Below are 10,708 nucleotides of genomic sequence, written 5' to 3'. Positions count from 1 at the left end.
CGGGGGCCCCGCCGGACTTCCCCGCCGGCTGCGGCGGCGCGGCCGCCCACGTTACCTCCGCTCCTGCCGGCCGCGCCGTTGCGTGTCGCGGGGATGCTCGCTCGTTGCCACACGACACGTGATGGCGGCCGCTCCGCTCCGCCCCGCCCCACGGCCCCGGGCCCGCCGTCGCCTCCCCTCCCCTCCCCGGCAGGAAACGCCGCTGCCTCCCGCCTCGTCTGCCTGAGGGAGACGCCGCAGGGCCCGGCCTGCCGCCCGACCTTGCCGGGTTTACCTCAGCCCCGCTGCGCCCTGTGGGGGAGGAGGGCGGCGAGCCCTCGCCCCTGCGCGGAATGGGCGATCTCCTCCCCCCCGTCGCCGGGCCGGTCACCATCCTTCCCCTTTTCCTCAGGCACAAAATGGAGAAGAGGCTTAGCGCTGACGGTGCGAAAACGGCGCCTTTTCCACCCCGGGCTCACTGGAGGAGCCGTGGGCCCGGGGCCTGCCCCCGGGGCTGCCTCAGGTGGAGGTGGGCCCAGCCCGCAGCCCGAGGTCCCCGTGGGGAGGTGGGGGGCCGCGGGGACACAGAGCTCCTGTGAAACCCCGGGGGGATGACAAGGCACAAAGTTACACACACATGAGGTTGCTCAAAAACGAGGGGCCTAAGAGCGTCGAAGCCCTTAAATCTGGTGATACTTTGGGGTACGACTACTAGGTAGTAAGTGCCAGCCATAGCAGATATGGAAATAAAAAGGGAACCCCTCAAATACTACCGTTGGCGTGTTCCTGCCCTCAAGAGGGGCACAGCCACACCCAAAATTTGGGTCCAGTAAAATACATCTAATGGATCTCTCAAAATCGTGATTAAAAGCGCCCTGCGGTGTCTGAAAATAGGAGTGAGTAAGCAAGTTGCCATTTAGCAGATTTATCTGGGATAGCGTAAGGAAAGCTTTCTTCTTTGCCTTCCTCTACCAGGTTAATAGTTTTAGCATGTCTAAGCCAGTCAACTCCAGGCTACAGCCCCCTCTTAATGTTCTTTTACTGCCCTTTTTGCTGTTCACTGCTAGGCAAAGAGAAGGTCAGTGTCTGGAAAGACAATGGGGCTCTGGAGACATGATAGTCTTTCTCTCCCTCAAAACAATCTAATTATCCCTCCCATGGTCCGTGATTATTATCTATAGTCTCAAACAGATGAGTCAGAGGTGGATTTTTTCAATAGGATATACCAGGGTAAAAACCTTAGCAGCAAGTAAAAATTATAAGGCTGTAAAAGAACAGGGGAAGGCAAACTATGCACTGTTAGTACCCATAAATATGCCAGTAAATGTGATGGTGGAGCCCAGTTGTATTGCCATGAGGCTTACATTTCTAATTTCCATACTACTTCCTCTCTCAAAACTTGTTTGTTTTATCAAGGAGGGTTGTTTTTTTTTTTCCATCGTTGTCACAAGAGAAAATCAGCATACAAAGCAACTGCTGCCCTCCTCTGTATCTGCAGATATTCCTTACATTGTGTTTGGACAATGAATGAAGAAAGTATTTTTTGTTAGAAGTTGGCTTTTTACATGCACATAGGGGAGAGAACTACATTAGACTTAATTTCTAAACTATACAGCACAATAGCAAAACAAACTGTCATTTGCAGGTCATAACCTGAAGGAGCCTGGTCATCTCAGCTCTTTAATTATCTTTGTTTCAACTCTGTTTGGCTTTTGTCGGGTTTAGGTCTTGTGCAAGTACATGTAGAGGTATCTACACTAAATCTATTACTGCCTAAAACTACTGACAATGTTGCAAAGCAGCAAACAAAACCAGTCTGCCTTCTTCTGGGAGCTTAACAGCCCTGATACATGACTTTGTTTTTAAGCCACTTAACAGAACTGATAGAAGACAAAAAAACGCAGAAGACGTCCCCGAAATATAACTCAAATTTCTACAATATGAAACTAATTGATTGTCGTTATAAAGGTAATATGAACCCAGAAAGCACTTATTAGATGGTAATAGTGTTTAGTTATTGTTACAAATATTGATAGTGCTCTGTTTTCTGTAATACTAACATGGCATCTTTCATGTAGACGGGTACTTGGAACAGTCGCCTGGCACGTTAATCAAGAAATGGATTGAGTGTGAATGTAAAAGATGCAGCTGATTTCAGTTGTTGCTAGACTGCCTTTTAAGCTCTCTCATAAATTGAATCTACTGGAGACAACATTCATTCCTCCAGAAAATGGACTCATAAAATGTGAGCTAATTATAAAATTGCCTTTAGGAACAAGAAATAGGTGAGAGCTGAAAAGACACAGGAAACAAATTATTAGGCATATGCTGGAAGTACAGAGGATGACATTTTATTTTAGAACCTTGAAAAAGATTTGCTGGAAAAAATGCCCATTTGGGGATTTCAAAATAGAAGTTCACCCTTTGAATTCTGAAAACTTACAATACTGTAGAGGTTGGTATGAGAGACCCAAATTAGGACATCATCGTAAGGCTAGACAATGCTTCTAAAGTGTTTGCAATTGACCAGAAGCAAATTTCAGAATAATCATCCAAATAAATGTTTTTGTCCATTTTGGCAAGGTTCATAACTTTATAAATTACTTCTTCAGTTTTACTATGGAAGCCAAATGTAAGTCTGGACTCCTTACTTTACTTCTTCTTGCTACAGATTACCTCTACAAACTGTATGCCTCATCCCTGATCCTCCATAAATGGCCACTGGTAAGTTATGTTTATACAGGAGTGTGTATTCTCTAAGTGCTACCAGAGAAAACCTAAAAAAAGACTTTGTTTCCACTAGGGTTTTGTCTGGTACTAATTTAATCAAGTTAAGATCACATCTCTTTTAGCCAGTGAGAACAAAGTCAAACTGAGTTTTTGCAAGTCTGTGAGTTTTGCCGTATCTGCTTTTTTTTTCTCTAATATTTCCACTTAAATACATCTTAGAAAATGTTCAACTCAAAAAACTTGAAGAATAAGCAGATTAAACACCCCTAAACAAACCAAAATTGAACTTGCATCAGACTAAAGGAATCCGAATCCACAGGATATTCATTAAATGGGTTTAGAACATGACAGAGCCAAGGTAAAAATTACTGTTAAATCTAAGTGAATCTGAAGCCCAACCATCAGCTTTGTGCTTGTTAGCAAGTTCATTCTGGTGTGCAGGGTGTGTTTAAGCATCCTTATTGCCTAAGTCCCCCAAGAATGTATTGCTCATGCACTTAATTCATGGAAGAGTGAGCATGTACTGAGCTCCTTAAAGGTCAGCATTGAAGGTGTATTGTGTATACATAAGTAGTACTCATTGGTACATGGAACTTACACTATTAACTATCATGGAGATGTTGCTTCCAGCCATGTGTTTCAGGGTTTATGTTGGTACCTTTTGAAATTTTACCATACAGAGTGAGTCTTAGGACCACTTTCATGCTTATTTTGAAGTGTACGTTCTATGAACACAGGAGTTATTTGTAGGGATCATAAAATGATCCGGGACAGTAAATCTGTGGCTTTAGCCAGATCGCAGCAAATGACAATTTTTATAAGTACTTAAAAGCAGAGATTCTTTTTAGTAGTTTTCAACCTTCATCATCTCAAATAACAGTGTCAACCATTGTACTCCGTAGTCTTTCAGGAGAGCAACAGAAACAGTTTAAAAATAAGCGTAAGTGCCTCAGTTTCATTTCTTTGGTTAAAGCTGAGTGACTTTGTTTACAAAAACAAAGTAGCTGATCCTTTGCCTCTTCTTTTTACCTTTCTGTTCCCATCATACAAACTTCTGCTGTAGATGGTTTAATCAGAGTAAGTATTACTTACAAATGAGAGTGACTACAAGCACGAAAATGGTAGGCAATTAAAAAAAAAAGTCTAAATTTAGGCTTCTAAATTTATCTTGCCCTGCTCCTAGCTGCATGTCTCCTCCTCCTCCACTGGCTTTCAGCACATGACTGGCTCTGGCACTTGCCTGGCCCCCTCTGTGAGGCAATTCTGCTCACTAAGCTGGCAGAAAACAATACTTTCGTGGAGGTTAGTTTCTTCTATCATAATCACAAAAGTACAAATGTGGAGTAAGCTAGGAGCAGAGAGAAAAGGAAGAGGAGGAGGTAGTGGAAAACGTCCCTATAAGGACCAGAAACGGTTGGATGACTCTGTCTTGTCCAACTGCACTCTTATTTAAATACTCTGAAGATTAACATTAGGCCTTCTTTTATGGAAAACTTGGCTTCTCTATACTGCAGGGCTTTTTTAAAACAGACTGTAAAATAAGCTTTAACATCCCATCTTTTAATTCTCTTCTTCCTATCTGGTTCTGTTGCCTTTCAGGTACATTTTCCTTTTCACTGCCTAATCCACTCTCATCGAAGTTTATTATTTGCTTATACTTATCTTTGTTGCACATAATTACAAGCTCTTTTTGTTCAGTGCTGTCCATGTTGCAAAGCAGAAGTGGGAATAGATATCTTCTAAAGTATGGATAAGTTTTCAAATGTTATCAATAAAACTTTGCTAGGAGAGCAAAGAAACAACAGCAAAAAAATCCAAATCTTCAGGTAAATTTCAACGGACTCCAGTATTTTTTCAGCATTATTTTGATTAATGCTCCAAACTTTCTATTTTCATATTACTTTTTTTTGCTACTGCAATCTTCTCTATTACAAGTGGAATGTGCAATACGTCATGACCCCCCAGTCAATTTTGGGGGTTTATTTGGAAAAAATAATCCTTTGTAATTATACTTATTTTTAAAGAAATGGTTTGACTTACTTTTTTAGACAACTAAATCATTTAAGTCTGAGACCCTACCCTTTCGTGATACAAATTGTCTTATCTATGTTGAATTAACTTCATAAGGATCTGGCTATTTATTAATGAGAGTGGGTGAATCACTGGCTCATTTTCTTGGGAAACAACGTGGCAGTTAGAATCATTGTTTCACCAAGACTTAAAAGCTGCAGGCATTTTTAAAGGTAATGCTCTTTGTCTGTGTCTGTTTTGAAGGCTAATAAAAGTGATTATGTATAAAAACAAGCTAAGGAGGATTTCTAGCTATAAAAAATAGCTTCTTAAGAATAATTTTTTTTCTTGTTTCAGGTCCCAAATTAGTATGTGGCTGTGCATAGATTATGAAGTCCTTAGTGGTAGCGTTTGCAACCCAGTTTCACAGTATTTAGATAAATTTCTTTTGGACGAGACAGTTTGAAGACATCTGTTTTTTTATGTTATGCAACTCTCAGCCTTCTAATACAACTGCTCAGACTTTCTTTAAAACAGCAAAGTTCCTTTCTGGTACTATGTTATTGTCAGTCCTTTTTTGATATGCTTTCTTCACTTGTGGTACCTGTCTTTCTCCCTGATTAAAAGCAGGCAGATGGAAGCTTAGAGGATTCTAATAATACTCAGCAGTAGTTACACTGATACCCTATTTGTAAGCAGCTGGTTACTAGAGGCTGAAGCCAATGTCATCAGTTTGTTTGTGTTATCATGCTGAGTCCAAACTTTGCAATTTAAATTCAACCAGATGTTCCTTAGCAGAGCTACTTTGAATTCAGCATACTATAGCTCCATCAGTTCTGACCCACTGATGCATCTTTGCTTTCAGTACACTCCTGTTACTTTTCTCCTCATTACTAGAATTACCCTGAAATGTTTGTACAATACAAATAAATTTGTACCTTTTATAAAAGAATTCCCTCCCATTTTATTTAGAGAACTTATACACAATACTTTACAGTGGTGGGAATAATTGTTGGGTGAACAGATGATAAGAACAGCCTTTATTCCCAAAACTTTCAGACTTTGGCAGGATTCTGTAGTTCTATTTGCTCCAAATTTAGGCTGTCTTTAAAGTTTTCCAAAACATAACCCCAAAGACCTTTCTGTATAGATTCCCACACAATGTATGCAAATCAAATACACCTTTGCATGTTGACCTGAATCAATAGATTTTACCTATAAAGTGAACAGGTTAATGTGTACTCCTTTAAACATGCGGAAATAGTGACAATTAAACAAGTCCTAATTCTTAAGTTTATATAGCATAGGCATTCCTTGTAAAATAAACAAAACCATGTTGTTTCAAAATATGAGATCAGAAGCCCCTTGAAGTTTTTGCTGAGTACTTGCCCACGATTGAATGTTCCATGAGTAAGATTTTCAGAATGTCTCAGTATTTAAAAGCACACCTTAAAAATTGAGACATAAAATATTTTAACTTAAGAGATTCTTGAAGATTAGGGAAATTGCATTTTATTGAAACAAAGGAGGATTTATTGCTAGTCCATTTGCCTTTGCAGTAAATAGGATAGCCCTATTAATGGATTTAGTCCAGTTATTCCAATTTCTAATCCATTCTTTGCTAATGTTAGAAGGTATTCATCCCTAAAATTAAAATTATCATTGGCTTTGCTAACTTTTCAGAAATGATTTCCCAGCTGTCTATTTGTGTTTTGCACTTTGCTCCTTTGTTCCACACTTGGCTCTTGATTACTTAGTGCATACAGTGTCCCACAGAGCAAATCGTAGTGGAGTAATTAAGAACTACCAAGAGTTTCCCAAGTTATGCAAGATCCCCACAACTATGAAAAGCCTTTTCAGCTTCCCAGTCACATACTGTGAAGTGCCATAAATCAAGCTTTTGAAAACACTCAAAGCTGTGCTGCAGATACTTATAGGTATATTTTAGTTTCAGAAGAAAGTAATTACTTTTGTTAAAGTTTGTGGCTGTTTTTTTCAGTACTATTCTTCTTAGTTTAAATCCCACAAGCTAAGAGCATTTTGAATACCAGTAACATTGATTTAATGAGACATGATCACTTATGCAGCATGGGTGACAGTTGTCTTTACTTTCACATGAATCTGGAAGAGTAAGTGAAGTGAGAGCAAGCACTTGGGCTTCTATGTCAGAACTCAGGCAGTATGATAAAGGAAACAAAACCTTGTGGTTATGGGTGTCATATTACTACATGTGGAGGTCAGGGAGATACTTTTACCTCGGTGTCACTACCATGGGAAAATAGGAAGACCTCAGCTTGTTTTGAAACTATAGGAGATGGCCAAGTTAATTGTTAAGATGAGTCATCAGTGTCATCTCATGCAACAGATTCTATGGTTGGAGTCCTGTAAGCATCCTCACCTCACACTTAAAGTGGTTGATCATGTAGGTTGCTCAGTGTCACGCTACATGAACAACTCTGTATTTGTCCTTATTGCAAAGGACAAATTTTATTACTGAAGTTTTATCATTGGAGAAATTGTTCTTTTGGATTATTCTATGCTGGAATAACATTGACTGTAGTCGCCCATAATGTTTTGCCATTAAAATAAGAAAATAAAGACAGATTTACATTAGGTGGTTGTACTGAAACAATCAGAAGACAGCTGCATTGCACGCTTTTGGATTTAAATCCAGTATATACCGAACAGTAAAATTACAGCTGTGAAATCCTGATAATTAGATTTTATTTTGTTCTTCAAAAAGGCTTCCTTTATGCAAGAAAATCATCTGTGATTAAATAGTCAGCTGTAAAAACAAACAAGAAAAATCCTCTCTACATGCCCAAGCATACCTTAAAGTAACAAATCCATAGTGAACCTTTACTGCTGCAGTTGTCACTATGCAGAGTAATTGGTACAGTTGATTGGCACTGTTTTAAGCAGGAGAGGCCTGGCCACAGTATGTGCACCTTCTCTTGCTAGTGAAGATTAGCATAAGGAACAACAAACAAGTAATGACATTTTTCACTGCTGGGAGCTAGCTTGGGCAAAGAAAATGACAGTTGCCATCAGATTAAAAAAAAAAAAAAAAATTGTCTCAGACCAGCTAAGAACGTGGTGGGCTTGGCTGTGTAAGGTTTACAGTTGGACTCGATGGTCTTTTCCAACCTAAATGATTTTATGATTCTAAGAACAAATTAAATTGTTATGTTGATATACTAGTAATGGAATAGCAAAAAACATTCCTAGTAAACACATTAAATTAAAATAAAATGCAACAGCTGAGGAATTCAAACCCTATTATTTATCTCATGCTGACAATGAAATTAAAGACTATCCAATTTTGGTTTTGAAAGACTTGATAATGTAAAACAGCATCCAAATCTCTCTTCTCTTGAATATTTCATTAATTCTGTACCTGAGATATTTCTGTAAAACAAACCTGCAGCTTTGATTACAAGCATACAATTCATTTTAGTGGAGAGAACAGGTTTTAGCCAGAGATGCCAGACTGCATTTGAACCAGCTCTGCAGGGGTTAGAACAGAAGGGAGGAGACAGGAGTATTGGCTTGTTTTGCAGAAAGCTTCCCTGAGTTGAAATGTTTCTTTGGCTGTAAATCATTTTGTCTCATACAGCGTTTAGCAAAACTTGTCCAAGATGCAGACTATCAGAAAAACAATCAAATTTCTGTGTAAGGTCATACCAATTCAGCACAAGCAACATTCTGGTTTTTTTCTATGATTTTGCTTGCATTCTAACATTCTATGTCATAAGTTATTCTTTATGTTCCTGTGATTTCATGCAAAAAGAGTGAAGAAAATACATTAATATGAAGCAAATCCAATTGTAAAAATAGACAAAGGGGACAAGAGAAGGTTCAGGGTAATAAAGAATCTTAAATAGTTTTAATTAATTTTTCTAAATGAAAAAGATTACATGTTTTAGTGGCACTCTCAGCAAACATTTAAGGGATTGACAGAAATCTTGCTTGATACAGATTTAATAAGGATGGAAAAGATTTTCATTGTATTTGAGAGATGACCAACCATGATCTGCAGACAAGCAAAAATGTAGGAGTGCCGCCTTTTCTTTTTAGAATTCAACAGAAATACTGTAGAGAGTGGAAATAATCTCCATGGCTCTTTAATTCAGGTTTTTCTCTATTCCATCTTCCTGATAGCTGACTTGCTAACAGGCACATGACTTCACAAGTAGATTTTAGTGAAATAAATAGTGATTGAGTTACAGGGCAGTTGTACATATTCATGTTATGTAACTCCCAGCAAAACCCCACACATTTCTCCCTTAAATCACTTTAAACATTTGTATTTTGCATAAATAAATTGAACAGGCTGAGGGAACAGGCTTAGCAAATCATTGCTGTTTATATTCATTTTGTCAACTAAAAAGCTCTTGTTCAGGTAAAAAACGTTCCATGAATATTGCTAATTGGTCTGGGTGTGGGAAAGGAGACTGTCCTCCTAACAGCCTTTAAATCTTTTTGAGCACCTGCTTTAAAGCCACTCCAGAAACATACAGCCACAAGAACAGACAACTGGTTGGTGCCTCTGTTTCATCTCTGCATGTTTACTGCCTCTGCTCCAGACTCTTGTATCTTCCCTTTGTCTCCTGTTTGCTAGACCAAAACAAACACAATTTTATCAACTTGTCCTTACGTGTCAGGTTTCCTCACCGCTTATCAGCCTTCCTCTCTCTTCTGGGCTCTCCTCAGTCCATGCTTAGAGCTGAATACTGTTTTCCAGCTAAAACATTGCCAGCATGGAATGGAAAACAGTGGTTAGTTCAGCACCTTGCACACACACAAGTGAACGTGGCAGGCACTCACCTCACAGCGTTTTCCTCCTAGTTTCCTGTTCTTTTGTGACATGATGCTATCGCAGCACATTTAAGTGGCATAAAGACAGTTCTTTTGGGAACATATTGTGCAGCTCTTCCAAGGTGAAAAGTCTCATACATCTGGGGTTTTTTTTTTTTATTTTCTAGGTGTATTCCTTAGTCACTTCTCTCTTTTTCCCCAGGTAACATTCTAATGAGCTGAAAAAAGCTTTGAGCCCTTTTTGGTGAAAGGAAAACAAATATAATGTAGGTGGTCATTCTGTTAATTAATATGAACAATTTTCCTTGAAATCTAAAGAAAGGACTAGCTGTACAGAACTATCTGGAGTACAGCCAGGTTACTTCTGATAGGGTGAAATTCAGCTGTGCTTTCTGCTCATACAGAGATTGTTGTTGCTATGTGGAAAGTTCAAGACCAACAGTTGGAAATAGGTGTTGAAATACTTTGGAATGTTATCACATTTCAAGGGTTGAAGAAGTGTTTATTCTCAATCACTACCTTTTAATTCAGCCTGGCTGAAGGAGTCCACAGTTTCTTCAACTGATGCATCTCTTACTTCTGTGGAAGAGGAAAGGTCAACCTTAAAGCCCAGCAGAGATGGCAGTTTGAGGCTATAGATCTCTGCAACTCTTAACTGGGTTGTATTCTTGGCAAAGAGAAATTAAGGCAGAAAATAACAAAATATTGATCACCATTTTCTGTCATATCAGCACAAGAGCTCGCAATAGTACATCTGAGCTTCTTGTCTACCATTTTTGTCATGTTGGGATTAAGCAAAATGCAATGCTGCAACTACCAGCAGCAGCCTTTCTTCAACACATCCAGAATTTAACTGTACAATTACTGTATTCTTGCAGCTACCCTAACTTTAATGTAACACAAATAACTCATTAAATATGTTCTTTTCAGACCTTGTCAGGTAGTTTAATTTATGGTGGACTTACCTTCAAAATCCCAGAGTTTTGTTTAACTCTGCTGACATACCAGCTGTCAAGTCAACCATGCACTCAGTAAAGGGAATGTAGTACCAGACAAAGCAAGCAAGGGATTGCTTCCTTTGATAAAGAACAGAATCAAAACTATGCTAAGGCCTTTTGAGCTCCAGTATAATATTTTGCAAAGGGGGCAGGAAAAGAATGAAAGGGAATAT

The 10,708-nt window shown here is 39.0% G+C and overlaps 1 protein-coding gene across 1 annotated transcript in view; it reads right to left on the bottom strand.

Annotated features, from left to right (window-relative positions):
* Nucleotides 1–105, bottom strand: part of SLC7A6 (solute carrier family 7 (amino acid transporter light chain, y+L system), member 6) — a 32,064-nt gene extending 31,959 nt beyond the window's left edge. The window contains exon 1 of the mRNA XM_010584664.1: nucleotides 56–105. The gene's annotated coding sequence lies outside the window, so the exon portion shown is untranslated. The remainder of the gene's footprint in view (nucleotides 1–55) is intronic.
* Nucleotides 106–10,708: the final 10,603 nt, after the last annotated feature.

The sequence above is a fragment of the Haliaeetus leucocephalus genome, unplaced genomic scaffold, assembly GCF_000737465.1.
Source record: "Haliaeetus leucocephalus isolate CR32 unplaced genomic scaffold, Haliaeetus_leucocephalus-4.0 Scaffold92, whole genome shotgun sequence".
Classification (NCBI taxonomy): Eukaryota; Metazoa; Chordata; class Aves; order Accipitriformes; family Accipitridae; genus Haliaeetus; species Haliaeetus leucocephalus.
Note: the sequence above shows the minus strand (reverse complement) of the source record. Positions and strands in the feature narration are given on the sequence as shown.